The sequence below is a fragment of the Gambusia affinis genome, linkage group LG22, assembly GCF_019740435.1.
Source record: "Gambusia affinis linkage group LG22, SWU_Gaff_1.0, whole genome shotgun sequence".
Lineage (NCBI taxonomy): Eukaryota > Metazoa > Chordata > Actinopteri > Cyprinodontiformes > Poeciliidae > Gambusia > Gambusia affinis.
Window position 1 is genome coordinate 22429181 of NC_057889.1, and position 16876 is coordinate 22446056.

Sequence of the window (16876 nt, forward strand, 5' to 3'; positions counted from 1 at the left end):
GACAAACTAGGAAACAGACCAGAACCTTTCCCAATTTAAATTCCTCATACATAAAATCCACTCCTCTTGTTGTAGAATGATTTTTTTTCCCGCTTTTTTGCTGTATTGTGTCTTGCTTAGACAGAAACACAAAGGGAACAGTTGATCTCAGAGAACGTGGGGCTGCGTGTTGAAAATGGTAAAAAGCCACAGGCAGCAAATCCTGCTGATCTCGTTGTGAGCTTACAGGTTTACAGTGCTGCGAGGGGCTCGGTGCAGGAAGTGGGCTCATTACTGCTGTTCCACGCCCACAGCCTCCTCATTCCCACCCACCACTAAGCCAAGTCCCCCCACCACCACCTCTCCACCCCAACCACCTGTGCTAGTCTCACAGGATGCCCCCCCTTCACTCCCCCCAACTCTCTTCTTCTCTTGTACAGCTGCACTTCTTTACCAAACCGCACACTCAACATGCTTTGTTGTTTTACACTCCACTGCTTCAACAACATCACCGATGGGAAGACTTTCTGTTAGACTGCTACACATTGCATATTGTGGGTTTTAAACATACTTTTCACTAAGCCTGTATTTTTGTGTTAAAAAATATTTTTATTGGTGTGATGTTATATTCTAATGAGGGGTGCATCTTTAACTTCTTCATTTGATTAATTCAAACATAGATCCTAACACGTTCAAATTTTGATCTCAGTTAATCCAATTTTTTCCACCTACCTAACTTCCAAGCAAAAACTTTGTATCTGTGTATAAATCTGACACACCAGCAAACAGCAACGATGGACGACTGGGGTTCATATCTGCTTCAAAAAACAACCTGATGGGATGCTGGATAAGACTATTGTTAACATCAAGTTGTGCTAAAAGAAGCTAGCATATCAACAAAGCAATTCTAGCCTGAAAAAGCATCTCAATGCTAAACAAACAAAAAGTTTATTTTAATAGAAAATGTTCCTTATATTGCATACATATAATTTTTGAAAATGGGATTCATCGTGAATAGTTAATTGGAGATCTTGATTAAAAATGTATATAATTTTTATTTATAAATTACCTTCATAAGAAATAAACACGGGAAAACATCATTCTGTGGGGAATTAATCTGTACAATGTCACAGGCTTAGTAAACACACACACACACGCACACACACACATAACACCCTTGTCCCTAGTGGGGTTGGGAGGTGCTGGTGTCTATCTTCAGCTAACATTCCAGGCGAGAGGCAGGGTACACCCTGGACAGACTGGTGATCTGTCCAGGGTGTATTATATAGTTATACAGTAACTATATATATATATATATGCTTACAGTACATAATAGATAGATTATGTACTACCTATATATAGATAGTTAGATATATTTATTACACATAAAAAATATTTATATACCATTTTATTACACAAAATTATGGACTAAATAAATATTAAACAGATCTCTCTGCAAAAGAGAGAATGTACTGATGATTGCACCATTACTGACAAGCATCTTACTGCTTCATTGTTCTCTCTGCGATGTCAGTGAGCAGAACAAAAGAGAACCATATAGAAGGATATGATCTCACACTTCAGAGGAAAAAACACGGCAGTTTTCCCCTGCCTGTGCAGAAGTGGAGAAAACCACGCTGAAACTATCACTTTTCAATCAGACGTCTTTATTTTAGGAAACACAAACGTTATTGACCATTGGCTAATACCTATCTGCTGTCAGGTGCACATCTAGTAGGGGTGATAAGAGAGGCTCGGCTGAAGCAGCAGGAAGCTCTCTAACTGACAAAAGCAGTATAAACAGCTTTCAAAGTTCCAGTTTGTCAAAAATAAATAGAGCCGGATGCCTTCAGATCTAAGTGTGCAATCATGCTTGATTGCACACTTTAACTGCAAAAAATTATTTTTTTAATTTCTATTCGTCTGCATACCATTTTTTGCATATTTAATATCTTATTTACAGGCAAGAGAAGAAAAATAGAATGCTGCAAAACTTCCCAACAACAGAAGGAGATGTTTCTGATCTACAGCGCTTCCATCAGCTCCCTCTCTGTCATTAAAGGCTCAAATCAACATTTCAACAGCAATTCTCTTCACCATAATATAAAAGCAAAGATTGTAACGCTTTGTTCAATCTCCAATTAAAATAAAAACAAATAACTATTTAAATATTTGGAATGGTAATAGAAAAAAAGTATTACAAGTACTCTCACCATGGTCAGAACTTTTTAAACAAAGTAATAACACTTTAATGATGTCATTACTTTATATTATTTTAATAATGTAAAGCATCATGTTCTTCAAGTGAACTAAAACATTGGCATAGGCTGCCAGGGTTTACCAGCTGATTCCTACATTCAGAGCCTTTCTGCCGCCCCACATACATTCACAGGACAGAATACATGAAGCGACGAGCCGACAGTAGCATGATGCTCACACAGTTTAACATACACTCATGAATCACACAATTACCTAAACCATTTTCATGTTGTGTATATAAAGAAAAGATATACAAAATATTTGGGTCTTGAAAAAATAAAAAAAAATTATACTTCCTAAAAACAATTAGAAAGACCTGAATAATGTATATATATTTTTGTTTGTATCTTAAATTGCAGGGTATGAGAAACACTAAAAGGTGAGTTCCTATCCATTTAATCTTTTAAATGAATAGTTACTTTAACAGGAAAAAGTTTAATAGTGGGTAAATATGTGAGTCCTATTTAAATATATATAACATGTTATTACAGAAAATATACTGTATCATATTTCAAATGTTATCACCCAAACTATTACTGTTACTTTTTTGGGGCATAATTCCACTGAGGCGACAGGATGGTTAACTTTTAAATCTGTTGTGACAAATGGTTGCAAATTTCTGCAGAAAAAAATTATCATGTCTTGGTTCTGCAAAGCCCCTTGAAGTCAGATTATTGTTTTAAAACATGAAGTGTTTACTATTTTATATCCAATATCTGGATTTAGCTCTGAATCAAACACTCTTCCACTGAAAAAGTTCTTCATCTGTGACAGAACAAGTTTTGGTGGTTTACCTGACTGTGTCACTGAATTTATTCAAGGAGTTCAAATATTTATGCCCATCCATCCATCCATCTTCTTCCGCTTATCCGGGGTCGGGTCGTGGGGGTAGCAGCTTCAGGAGGGAGGCCCAGACGTCCCTCTCCCCAGCCACTTCTTCCAGTTCTTCCGGGGGAACCCCAAGGCTTTCCCAGGCCAGCCGAGAGACATAGTCCCTCCAGCGTGTCCTGGGTCTTCCCTAGGGCCTCCTCCCGGTGGGACGTGCCCGGAACATCTCACCAGGGAGGCGTCCAGGAGGCATCCTGACCAGATGCCCGAGCCACCTCAACTGGCTCCTCTCGACGTGAAGGACTCTACTCTGAGTCCCTCCTGGATGACTGAGCTTCTCACACTATCTCTAAGGGGTGAGAACCCATTTCGGCCACTTGTATCCGCGATCTCGTTCTTTCGGTCATGACCCAAAGCTCATGACCATATATGAGGGTGGGAACATAGATCGACTGGAAAATCGAGAGCTTCGCTTTTTGGCTCAGCTCTCTCTTCACCACAACAGACCGGTACAGCGCCCGTTTGACGGCAGACGCTACGCCAGTCCGCCTGCCGATCTCCGGTTCCCTTCTTCCCCCATTCGTGAACAAGATCTCGAGATACTTGAACTCCTCGACTTGGGGCAGGACACCCCCCTGATCCGGAGAAGGCACTCTACCCTTTTCCGACTCTAGACCATGGCCTCGGAATTGAAGGCACTGATCCTCATCGCAGCTGCTTCACACTTGGCTGTGAACAGCTCCAGCAAGAGCTGCAGATCACGTCCCGATGAAGCCAACAGAACCACAAAGACCTAGAAATTCTGTCCATAAAAGTAATGAACAGAATTGGTGACAAAGAGCAGCCCTGGCAGAGTCCAACCCTCACCGGAAACGAGCCCAACTTACTGCCGGCAATGCAGACCAGACTCCGACACCGGTCATACAGGGACCTGACAGCCCGTATCAAAGGGCCCGGTACCCCATACTCCCGGAGAACCCCCCACAGGGCTACCCGAGGGACACGGTCAAACGCCTTCTCCAAGTCCACAAAACACATGTAGACCGGTTGGGCAAACTCCCATGCACCCTCCAAGACCCTGCTGAGGGTGTAGAGCTGGTCCAGTGTTCCACGACCAGGATGAAAACCACACTGCTCTTCCTGAATCCGAGGTTTGACTATCCGACAGACCCTCCTCTCCAGGACCCCTGAATAGACCTTGCCAGGGAGGCTTAAGAGTGTGACCCCCCTGTAATTGGAGAACACTCTCCGATCCCCCTTTTTGAACAGGGGAACCACCACCCCAGTCTGCCAATCCAGGGGAACTGCCCCCGATGTCCATGCGATATTGCAAAGCCTCGTCAGCCAACACAACCCTACAGCATCCAGAGCCTTAAGGAACTCCGGGTGGATCTCATCCACCCCCGGGGCTCTGCCACCGAGGAGCTTTTTGACCACCTCGGCAACCTCGACCCCAGAGATTGGAGAGCCCAAACCAGAGTCACCAGGCTCAGCTTCCTCAATGGAAGGTATGTTGGAAGTATTCTGCCCATCTGCCCACAACATCCCGAATTGAGGTCAGCAGCACACCATCCACTATAGACAGTGTTGGTGCTGTACTGCTTCCCCCTCCCGAGACTGCGGATGGTGGACCAGAATCGCCTTGAAGCCGTACGGAAGTCTTTCTCCATGGCCTCTCCAAACTCCTCCTACGCCCGAGGTTTTGCCTCAGCAACCACCCAAGCCACATGCCGCTGCACCCGCCGGTACCCATCAGCTGCTTCCAGAGTCCCACAGGCCAAAGGGCCCAATAGGACTGCTTCTTCAGCCTGACAGCATCCCTCACCGAAGGTGCCCACCAACGGGTTTGAGGGTTGCCGCCACAATTCAGATGAGCCGCCTTGACAATGGAGGCACGGAACATGGTCCACTCAGTCTCAATGTCCCCCATATCCCCCGGAATTTGTTTGAAGTTCTGCCTGAGATGGGAGTTAAAGCTCCGCCTCACAGGGGATTCCGCCAGACGTTCCCAGCAGACCCTCACAACACATTTGGGCCTGTCAGGTCTGACCGCCACACTCCCCCACCACCGGAGCCAACTCACCACCAGGTAGTGGTCAGTGGCAGCTCTGCACCTCTCTTCACCCAAGTGTCCAAGACATACGGCCGCAGATCTGATGAAACGATGACAAGGTTGATCATCGAGCTGCGGCCTAGGGTGTCCTGGTGCCAAGTGCACATATGGACACCCTTATGCTTGAACATGGTGTTTGTTATGGACAATCCGTGATAAGCATAGAAGTCCAACAACAGAACATCACTCGAGTCCAGGTCTCACTGTCATCGCCCACGTGAGCGTTGAAGTCCCCCAGCAGAACAAGGGAGTCCCCAGGAGGAGAGGACTGTGTAATCTGAGCTGCAGTTTGGCCCGTAAGCACAAACGATAGTCAGGACCTGTCACCCCACCCGTAGGCGGAGGGAGGCTACCCTCTCGTTCACCGGGGTAAACCCCAACATACAGGCACCGAGATGGGGAGCAACAAGTATGCCCACTCCTGCCCGACGCCTCTCACCTTTGGCATCTCTAGAGTGGAAGTGTGTCCAGCCCCTCTCAAGGAGACTGGTTCCAGAACCAGAGCCATGTGTTGAGGTCTGACAGACTATTTCTAGCCGGAACCTCTCGACCTCACACACTAGCTCCGGCTCCTTCCCCACCAGAGAGGTGACATTCCACGTCCCAAGAGCCAGCTTCTGCAACCAAGGGTCGGACTGCCAGGGTCCCCTCCCTCGGCCGCCACCCATCTCGACCTCTTTGGCCCCTCTCACAGGTGGTGGGCCCATGGGACCTCTTGAGCGCCTGGCTCCTTCCCCACCAGAGGTGACATTCCACGTCCCAAGAGCCAGCTTCTGCAACCAAGGGTCGGACTGCCAGGGTCCCCTCCCTCGGCCGCCACCCATCTCACAATGCACCCGACCTCTTTGGCCCCTCTCACAGGTGGTGGGCCCATGGGAGGGGGGGCCCATGTTTCCTCTTCGGGCAACGCCCGGCTCCTTCCCCACCAGAGAGGTGGCATTCCACGTCCCAAGAGCCAGCTTCTGCAACCAAGGGTCGGACTGCCAGGGTCCCCTCCCTCGGCCGCCACCCATCTCACAATGCACCCGACCTCTTTGGCCCCTCTCACAGGTGGTGGGCCCATGTTTCCTCTTCGGGCAATGCCCGGCCAGGCTCCATGGGAAAAAGCCTGGCCACCAGATGCTCGTCGTCGTGCCCACCCTCCAGGCCTGGCTCCAGAGTGGGGCCCCGGTGTTCCCGCGTCCGGGCGAGGGAACACCAAGTCCATTGTTATAACTCATCATCGGGGTCTTCGAGCTGCACTTTTTCTGGTCCCTCACCTAGGACCTACCAGGGGCATGAAGCCCCAGACAGCACAGCTCCTAGGATCATTGGGGCACTCAAACCCATCCACTACGATAAGGTGGCAGCCCAAGGAGAGGCAAATGTTTATGAAATTTTACTTTATTCATTTATTTATAATGGTACTACTTCAGAGCAATGTCAGTGTTAAGATGTAATTTTAAACTTAGTCTTAAACTTAAAAATAGAGTGATGTTAAAGATTATATTACTTTTAGGGTGAAATTGTTCTTCATATAGATTGTGAAGCATAACCTCACAGCAACACGAGTTCTTCTGTCTCACTTTATTAAAAGACCCAGCCGCCATTGTAGTGAGTGAAACAGCTGATTATAGAGATAAAACCTGTGTGTGTGATTAGGTTAAAGTGGAACACTGGAAGTGTTTGCCTGACATACGGCAACTCTGGGAAATACAGCCCTGTTTAATATGAATAATCTCAGCAATCTGAAGAATGATAACAATAATAATGTAATTATTTGAAAGATATTAGCCTGGCAAGATTTCTTGAAAATGAACCTGACACCGTGACCAACTGCAGATAGAAGAAGACAGGGGGTCTTTAACTGATACCACTTTCGCATGTCAAAGTATAAAAAGATAAATCCTAAAACTAGCAATTTATTATTTTAACATAACTCCACCTCATGGTTATGCAAATAATAAAACCCTCTTAGTACCATAAGCGAAAAGAAAATTCTGTAAATATATAATAATTAAGACAAAAGTTGATTAAAAACAGAAGGTAACAACCTAACCTAGCATGATCAATATAAATTCCAGGTTGCTCTAGACAAGTCACATTTTTTATATTTTTAAAAATTCACACAAATTTAAAGGTTTTCCTCATATTTTAAAAATAAACCTTATTTTTTTTAAATGTATAGGAACATTTTTGTCAATTAACCATAACTTCACTTGCTTTTCATTTACTTCCAGAATTTAGTGATCGCATGTTGCGATGGATTTGACAAGTATCAGAAAAACACTTTAAGATTATTATTAAACTTTGGTCAGGATTTCTGATAAATGGACTATTTCCTCGTCCTTCTAATTTTATTCCACAAAAACATTTAGTTATGAACTATATATACGGTATATATATATATATATATATATATATATATATATATATATATATATATATATATATATATATATATATATATATATATATATACATTTAAATGTGTAGAAATATTTCTCTGTTCAGGTCTATTCATGGAAACAGTTCAGTTTCCATGAATAAAAATAACTATATGTCCCAAACATTATATTAGTCTATAAGTATAATCCTCTGAGTTATTTGTGTTAGAACTATATTTTGGTTCTTGGAAATGAGCAAAAATATCATACACCATGTTCCAAATTATTATGCAAGTGATATTTTCTCAGATTTTTTTTCTCAGTTTTTATTAATTATCTAATGTTTTCATACCTTGTCATACAGCATGACACTATGTGGTGATTTACATCAGCAGAGAGATCCTTTCTCTTTCCCATCTTGCTTTAAACCTGTGGCCTGCTTAATAATGTGGAACATCCTTCTTAAGTAGAATTTCTTTAATTGAGCTCATCAGACAAACTAATCAACCAGCTCTCTGAAATTAATTATAGTCATTCAAAGAGCCCTGACACACAATACCATCTATAAATTTAATAGAACAACAAAAAATGTAATCTTTATGACAAATCCAATTTGCATAATAATTTGGAACACAGTCTAAAGAAAACATCTGATCTCCTTCAAGATGGCTGCAATTTATTATCTAAAGTTAGTCAGACATGTATGTTCCATTTCATGACACACTGATCTGATCCACTTTTCCAGTCTGATGATGTCTTCAGCTGTAGACCAGAACAGGTGGAAGCTATGTTTGAATGTGTACTGTTATTAATGTTGCATCTTTGGCTGTTAAATTTACTGCAATTTTTTTCTTCCTATCCGTGTCTACATTGATGCTGTGTTGTACCTGTCGGCTGATGAACTCATGTGAACTATCAGAGTTCAGACAGATAACCTTACTGTAAAATTCCGTCTCTGGCTCATTAACAGCTGTTTCATCCATTTCATCATTTACTACTAAAATAGGTGCACTGTGTTCTTTCTGTGAAACATAAACATCATGCATTGACTGTTAAGTTTATATTGCAGAACACTCAAACCCAGTAAACATCAGACATTTATTAGGTTGTGGGCAAACATAGTTTTACATCTAAAATAGGTCTATAAAAGATCAGCTCCTCATTAATCTACTGAACTGCTAGGCTGTTGTGACTTTCTTCAACCAGTAAACACATTTCAGGGAGGGAGAAGCTGCCTTAGTCTCTAACATTGTTGTTAGATCATAAGATTGAATTTTAATGTTTCTCAGTCACAGATAACAAACAGTAGAGTTGATCACAGCTCCACATGTTTGCACCACTTCCATCACCAGAGGTGAGTGGGTTACTATTAATATCATTCAGACATAGCCTGGAGTTTTAATGCCTCTCAGGTGAATAACACACCTTACAGCCATTGGTCTAAATTTTCTCAGCTGATGAAAAAATAAATAAATACATTTTGCAATATTCAGTCAGTGGATCATTCAGAATCCAGTCTAATTCAAGCCAATTTTCAGCCTTTTCAATCATGTTGATGTAGTGATAAATACTGAAATTTGTATTTCACATTGTCTCAATTTGAAATCCAATGTTTTGCTTTAAATACAAAAGTTTATTTTGTAATAACTACAAAATGCTTCATGTCTCTGGAAGTGTACTCCCATAATATCTATGCTGCCTGTCTGCCTTTTAAGAGCAATCTGTGATTCCTTAAAAAGACATTATTCTAACTTAACTGCAGAACTTTAAGGAAGTTTCCAACCCTTTTGATCAGGCAACTATGAAAAAGAAAATTATAATCATTCCATGCAGAGATTTTTTGAGGCTTGCTAACATTGTGTTATCTAAAGCAAAACAACTAGAAAATGTTTTTCTTTCATTCCAAACAGAAATCTTCTAGCCATATTGACCCCTTGTGCACGCAAACTGGTGTGTGATCACACACACCAGTTTGCAGATACAGACAGTGTGTCTTACCTCTGAACACTACAATGGTTTAGGTGAAGAAGAAGCTGAAGCCCTACGTCTCAGCTGACCAATCATCAAATTATATACACACATACATACACACACATACGCACACGCCCACACCCTCATCCATATACCTACATACCCACACATGTAAGCCCATATGATGGTTACATAGACATGACATAGGCAGACTTTACTGTCATTTAATTATACATTAATTGTGCATTTAACATTTACATATATACATGTGTGTGTGATAAAATATGATACAATGGGAGTTTAGTAGCCTTATGGCATAAGGGATGAAGCTGTTGTGGAATCTGGTTGTTCTGCATTCAAACCTTTTGCCAGAGAGCAGCAGGGAGAACAAGCCATGCTGAGGATGGATGGAAGGGTCTTTGTGATTGGCCGAGCCCTGGACAGCCAGCGACTGCCAACGGTGACAGGGATAGATGGAAGCTCAGTCCCAATCAGTCTCCTCTCGATGCATCTCCAGTCAGAGGTGTTACATGCTCCAAGCCAGACTGGCACACATACGCATACACACATATTTGCACACACATAGTTACATAAACATACAAGTATATATCTATACATGTACAAATATGTGGGCTTCTGAAACCAACTAATCACCGGAGAAATCACAACAGCCCTTCATGTTGTTACTTTCCAGTCCAGTATGTTCTGGCTTAGCATGTCACTAGAACACTGACCTTGGACAAACCGTCTCCTTCACCTTGACATGATCGAATAAAATCCAGTAAAATCAGGAAAGCCCACTGCAGTTAATGATATCTGGGAAGGATCACTCGTGACTACTTGAAGATCTTGAGTCACTTTCACAAAAACCTCCTTTACAGTGTTTGAATGCCTTAGCTATTATGATCAGATGGCAATCATTTAATTAGCTCAGTAAGACCTGATCTTACTGAGATGCACGGGACAGTTGAGAAGGTCATGCTCTCCACTTGAGGCAGAGCAATAATGAGACCATCAGGCAAATTTGATGGAATCATCAAGATCATTTTTACAAGTTAAATATCTCTGAGACACAATGAGAGCAAAACAACAAGCAAACAAAATGGAGCAATAAGAAATCTGCCTGCTTCTTTGCAAGTATCTGCAAACAGAAAGGCAGACCATACAGCTGCAGATTGGAGGGACGTGGGCCCGCTGACACTGCAATCTGATTTTATGTGTCCAGCAAAACCACCACTGGAGGTGGTAGGAGAAGATGGAGCAGCCACAACATGACAAAGTGAGGAAGGGACAGCTGTACTGAAACAAGAAGGGAAACAATAGCTCCTGTTGTAAAGTGCTGAATCTGACACTCCACTCAACAGGCCTGCTCAATCCTCACACGGCTGACATTCCTTCAAGCTGACGTGGAGGAGTTAGGGGAATATACACCCCCCCCACCCCATCACCCACCTCTCTTTCAAGGATGAGGAACAGATTTGGGATGTTGAGCGTAAGTTGATGAGCGTCCCACAGATGTAAATGCACAGAAAAAGAGGAAAATCAGTGCCTGAATTTGCAACTTTTTCTATAAGGTTCTCTCAATCAAGTTAGTCACATTTTGCTCCTTTTAAAATAAAAAGTAACTTAATATAATAATTCAAGCTTTAGAGACTATATTGTTTTGTTGTAAGGTGCATCTGCAATCAGGAGATATCACTCAGTCACATCTATTCCAGCTGCAATTTCATGAATCATTAACCCATTAGTGCTTGGATACTTCTGAACACAAGGAGCTTCTTCACTCATTATGGTTTTAATTTGAAACATAAAACATGAATCACCCGGCTCAGTAGATAACTGAAAGGGGTGGAGAGTTGGGGCCTGGTGGAGGGCGGGGGGTCTAACCCTGGATGCTCCAGTTCAACATGCACAGACTGAAAAAAGTGGTACGTCAGCAGGGTTGCTTAGAAGATTGCTATTGCCTTGTGGGATTTTTGCTCCAGCTGCCAGCCCTGAGGGACTCGTTATGCTAGGATCCCCAAAAAACTCCCTCAGACTGAGAAATGTTCCCAAACCAAGCTGCAGTTTATGGATGAAGCTTACATAATAGCAGTGGATAAGTCCAAACTTGTTATTCATCTGTTTTAAAGCATGTACGGTCTGGTTTTTTTCATGTAGATGAGCAGAATAAAAAAGAAATAGGAAGTACTTCAGATTAAAGAACATGTTTAGTTCTGTTTATTTTGTAAAATAAAAACTCTCAAACAGACAGAGATGTAACTTCCAACTACAGAAGTCATATTTTGCTTTCTAAGGTTTACAACAAATATTATTATTTTTTTTCAAATACCTGTTGGTGATTAAACCAGAGTAAAGTCATTCTCTGAATTCTCTCATCAACAAAAGATAGGAAAATAACTTACTGTATGAGTGAAAAAAAAATCACTTCAAAAGGATCTTTAACAGTTTGTGTTTATAACGTTTAATTGTAAATTAATTATTTTAGTTCCAAGTTCAGCTTTTAAACTATTTAAACATTTCTGAATGTGTAAAAAATTATTTGTCAGCATATGAAATCTATTGGAGAAGTTTCATAGAACAAAAGGAACATGGAAGTGCTTTTTGCAAAATTTAAGTCTTGAGTTTTATATTTCCTATCTTGTTTCCTCCAACTTTCTACTTACTGCTAAGAATATAGTTTTTATCTATCTTTGTAAATTTTTTACAGGATCCCCAATAAAACTATAAAGCTACAAATAATATTTTGTACTCGTGCACAAACTCTTTTGTTGTCAGTTTTCCTGTAACCAGATATTTTTTGAGGCTAACAAAGCAACTTCAGATCAATTTCGCCCAGATTCCAGGACAGATCACCTATTTGGACAAAGCTATAGATTACAGACTTATAAAGGGGTAAAACAAGACATTCAAGGTGAATGATGCAATAACTCAGCAACATTTGAATGCAACTGGTGAATTTTGTTTTGTAAAAACATGCAGTGCCTTTTGTTTCAAAGTATTACAATTATAGGCTGTTATTTAAAGATTTTAAGATTGGGTTCGATTCCCGGCCTGGGGTCTTTCTGCATGGAGTTTGCATGTTCTCCCTGTGCATGCCTGGGTTCTCTCCGGGTTCTCCGGCTTCCTCCCACAGTCCAAAAACATGACTGTCAGGTTAATTGGGCTCTCTAAATTCTCCCTAGGTGTGAGTGTGTGTGTGAATCGTTGTGTGTCCTGTCTGTTTTCTGTGTTGCCCTGCGACAGACTGGCGACCTGTCCAGGGTGACCCCGCCTCTCGCCCGGAACGTTAGCTGGGGATAGGCACCAGCAACCCTCCCGACCCCATTAGGGCCAAGGGTGAATAGAAAATGGATGGATGGATGGATGCTTAGAAGATTTGCTTCCAGATCTGTCAGTATTTTTTTCAAAGTATGGAGAGTGCTTGTGAAAAGTCAGATTCAATGACTGGAAATCAGAAGTTTCACTCATAAGAAGCTGCAGACGGAGCCATCAAGAGTCAGTCCTGCTCCGGAGTACTGGATCATATTACAAATTTAAACTAAAGTTTTTAACTAAATTTATGATGACCTGAAGCTGAATCCATGAATGACTTTAACATGTTAATAACTCTGAATCTGACAGTACTGCTTGTAATTGAATGAATTTTCATTGAACTAAAGATACAGGATTGGCTTTGAGTTGGAACAGTTTTTTTCCTGTGTTTATAATTTCCTAAACTGAATGGGGCAAAAAGTACAAAAATATTGTTTTAGCAGATTAAGCACAATAATGATCAGCCAACAGGAATATGTCTAATTACCCACATATTGACATTATATTGATGTTAATATAAAAAGTGTCTTATTTGATAAATATGTTTGTCATTTATTCAGTTTCTTCTACATAAACCACAAATATAGCAACAGGCTATGGCTGACATTTAAACATGCCTGAGTCACTCCGGGTAACAGAGCTGGAAGGGCTCTGCATGGGAGAGAAGAAAGGAGCAGGGGGCTACTGTACAGAACAAAGGACTCGGTGCGTGAAACTGCGCATGAGCGCTGCCACCACGCACGTGCTGCAAAGCCAGCTCCATGTCAGTCAAGTTTTTCTACGTCAGATGCCTTTTAAAAATGACACTGATTACATCCTTATTAGCGCGTCCCACGCACCAGAAGGTGGAATCTAAATGGAGAAAGGACGGAGCAGAGATGCGGCGAGTGATGAAAGGAGGATGGTGGGCGATGATGCCCCCCGCCCTCCCTCCTCCCCCTCTCTCCACTTGTGTTGCATCAGCATTGTAGCAGACAAAGGATGCCGCGGATGTCACCGCTGCTGGCGGTGCTGTATCACAGCTTCACTCCGATCCTTTAACACGTCCACTGCTCTGCTGCAGGAGTCCACACGGTCAGACAGCAGGCAGACCGATGTCCCACTAAAACAAGTGAGGCCACTGCATTGCTGCCAGAGACATACACACACGGTCCGTGCGCACACACATGCATGTTCTACCCTAACAAAGTGAACAAAGCCGTCACAGTCCACTCAACATCTGAACTTGGTCGAATAATATATTCCTATGTGCGTTCTTGTTATTATTTCACTTATGCATCTATTTTATATTTAGTCATATTTAAATTAATTACAATATCACATTTATGTATATATATTTTCAATATAAATTTTATATTGCTTGTGCTTGTATTAGAATTTACCAATTTTTAACACTTTGGATAGAGAAGATGTCAGCGTATAAGCACTTTCCCCTTGGGGATCAATAAAGTATATTCTATTCTATTCTATTCTATTCTGAAACAAAAGGAACCCGCATGTCAAACGCAATCCGAGATTTCAACCTATGGAGTGTATGAACGAGGAGATCTCACACAGAACTGCTTAGTACAAGGAATCTTCCCAAACACTGTAGAAATGATCAATTATGCGCGTCTTGCATCCCAGCACGTTCCCCCCTCCGTCCCTGACAACATGATGTGGCTGACGGGGGGACTGACGAAGCCACACTGCAGCATCCACTCACATGACAATGCAAGACGGGCGCATATTTTTGACAGTCACGGCTTGTAGCAGCCTTAGAAAGAGCCGCTTCTTAGGCTGCCTGTGGACAGCCGTGGGCGTCGCGACTTGCTCCAGATCTTCTTCACATCAAAGGAAACGCAGCAGAGAAAACGCGGCTCCAAAACGACCCAGTCGAGAGAAACGATTGAAATGAGTCGGTCGGAGCAAACAAGGCTCGCCCTTACGCAGCAAATATAGCTTTCAGTCCTCAATGTGTGTGTGGGCGTGTGTGTGTGTGACCGTACTAGAGAGGTGGAGAACATTAAATGTACGTCCTTTTTAAAGATACGAATGCAAATGAATTATTTTAAATCAGTGTGTGGATGAACTTAAACGTTTATTAAGTGAGAGGGGGTGGAAGGTTAGTGACGCTGCACGGGCTGGGTGGAAGCATTCCGATGCCAGGAGCACTGATCTGGGATCACCAGGGCATCTACCTCTCTAAAACAGAGGAAAAACTGCCGCCGAGCTCAAGGAGAATTGACTCAAAGCATAACAGGATGTGGTACCGAGTTGTGTTTCACTCCTGAACCCGCGTTCACACCCCTACACATTACACCCTTCAATATTCGCACCGCACGCCAAGCTTTCAATATTCGTGCGTGTGGTTACCCTCTTCTACTTTTCTGATTCTTTAAGTGCCTTTCTTTAGTCCACAAAACTCAACGAAAACTCGCGTGGTTCGAGGCCACGTCTCTGACACTTATGCAAGTTTGCAACTCGGTCTTGGCATCATCAACAATACATTCTGAGGCAGAGATTCTGTGGAGGCTGGCACATAAAAACCGGAGGCACACAAGGCACAAAAAGCGTGAATAAACGTGCATGACAGCTTACCTTTTACTTTTTATTTCTCTCGTTTTCCAGCCCTTTTGTCTGTTTCCCATATAAGTTCTTTCACATGATGGCTGGCTTTGTCGTTTCCTCAAAGCTTCCCGGCTGCAGTAGGTGAGTCCCTTCTAGTCGCCGCAACTAGCGTGTTTTTTTTCTCGATTACACGAACGACGTAAAGCAAAAAAACAAAAAAAAAAACAACCCAGTCTGTAATTCTACGGTCTGTTGTTGACGTGCGCGCGCGTGCGCGCCTGTAGCAATGTGCGCTGTGTGATCCTTCGCGGCTTGCCGCTCCGTCTCCGCTGTTTGTTACACTCAACTGGAACGCCTACTCTCAGTGGCTACATTGTTGACATTCGGCCGCTGACGTCACCCCACTCCCTCATTCACAACATCGTAGGCGCGCGCTGCTTTGCGTTGCTGTGGGCGGGAAGCGCGCGTGTACTCAGTTGAACGGACGGAGTGGAGTTTCGAGAATCGCCCCGCTGGCCGCTAGCTCAAATCCCACCCCTCCTTCGTCAGCGCGACCCCCTTCTCCGGTCCCTCATTGCTTCTTCCAATCTCACCGCGACCCTTCCTCCTCTTTGGGTGCACACAGCGGGAACGAAACGGTAAACGATGACACAATGCATTTTTCTCTGTGCCTGTAATAGGAGTTTGCACAAGTCTACATTTTAGTATTGTTATTATTTAAAACACCATCTCAAAGCTTTGAGTTTTAGCTCACAATAAAGAACATTTACTTGTGAGGTAACAGTATTACAGTTATTTCTGTCACATTTAGGGTGACAGTTACTCTAAATGTGAGGCACAGAATTAATTAATTAATTTTTGTTGATAGTAAAAAACGATTTGAGCATTAGTTATATATTTTTTATTATAATCCTTGCATACTGATGTACCAAAATACATAGCAATTAATTTGTCTAACAGTTCAACTTAAAAATAAGGAACTGTATGAATATGCATTTAAAAATGTTCAGCATGTCATTGTGCACTGCTTTAAATAGAGAGACACATTATGCTCAAACACAGAGTAACTTCTTTAACAGATCTGTCTGTTGAGGTCTTCATTACCACAATAACCTTTTATCTCAATACTATAGAAATACTCCATACCAGTTTCAAATCTCGATAGATAGCATGATTGCATGATACCTTGTAAGAAGGAGAAAAACATAATACTTCTACTGCCATAGGGAAAAAACAACAAATATAGGCCAAATCAACATCCATCTATAAGGATTATTTCATCCTGATACTGTTTTTTGTTTTTGTTGAGAGTAAACATAGATCTGGTTGTTCTAGAAGCAGGCATTTTCATTTCATTCTTTTGGTAATTTGTCGGTGGTGATCAACTACCGTCAACAGGGTAGATTGCTACAGGTTCTGATAGTTTCTGTTCTCATTTTCAGTTTCAGTCTGGGTCCTTTTGTTAGCGTTTACTTGTCTTATTATGCACCACATT

General features: G+C 42.3%; 1 protein-coding gene across 2 annotated transcripts in view; it reads right to left on the reverse strand.

The window, feature by feature from the left end:
• The window catches only part of bach2b (BTB and CNC homology 1, basic leucine zipper transcription factor 2b), an 87665-nt gene extending 71671 nt beyond the window's left edge, over positions 1-15994 (reverse strand). For both annotated transcript variants that reach the window (XM_044107210.1, XM_044107211.1), the window contains exon 1: positions 15412-15994. The gene's annotated coding sequence lies outside the window, so the exon portion shown is untranslated. The remainder of the gene's footprint in view (positions 1-15411) is intronic.
• Between the last annotated feature and the right edge of the window lie 882 nt (positions 15995-16876).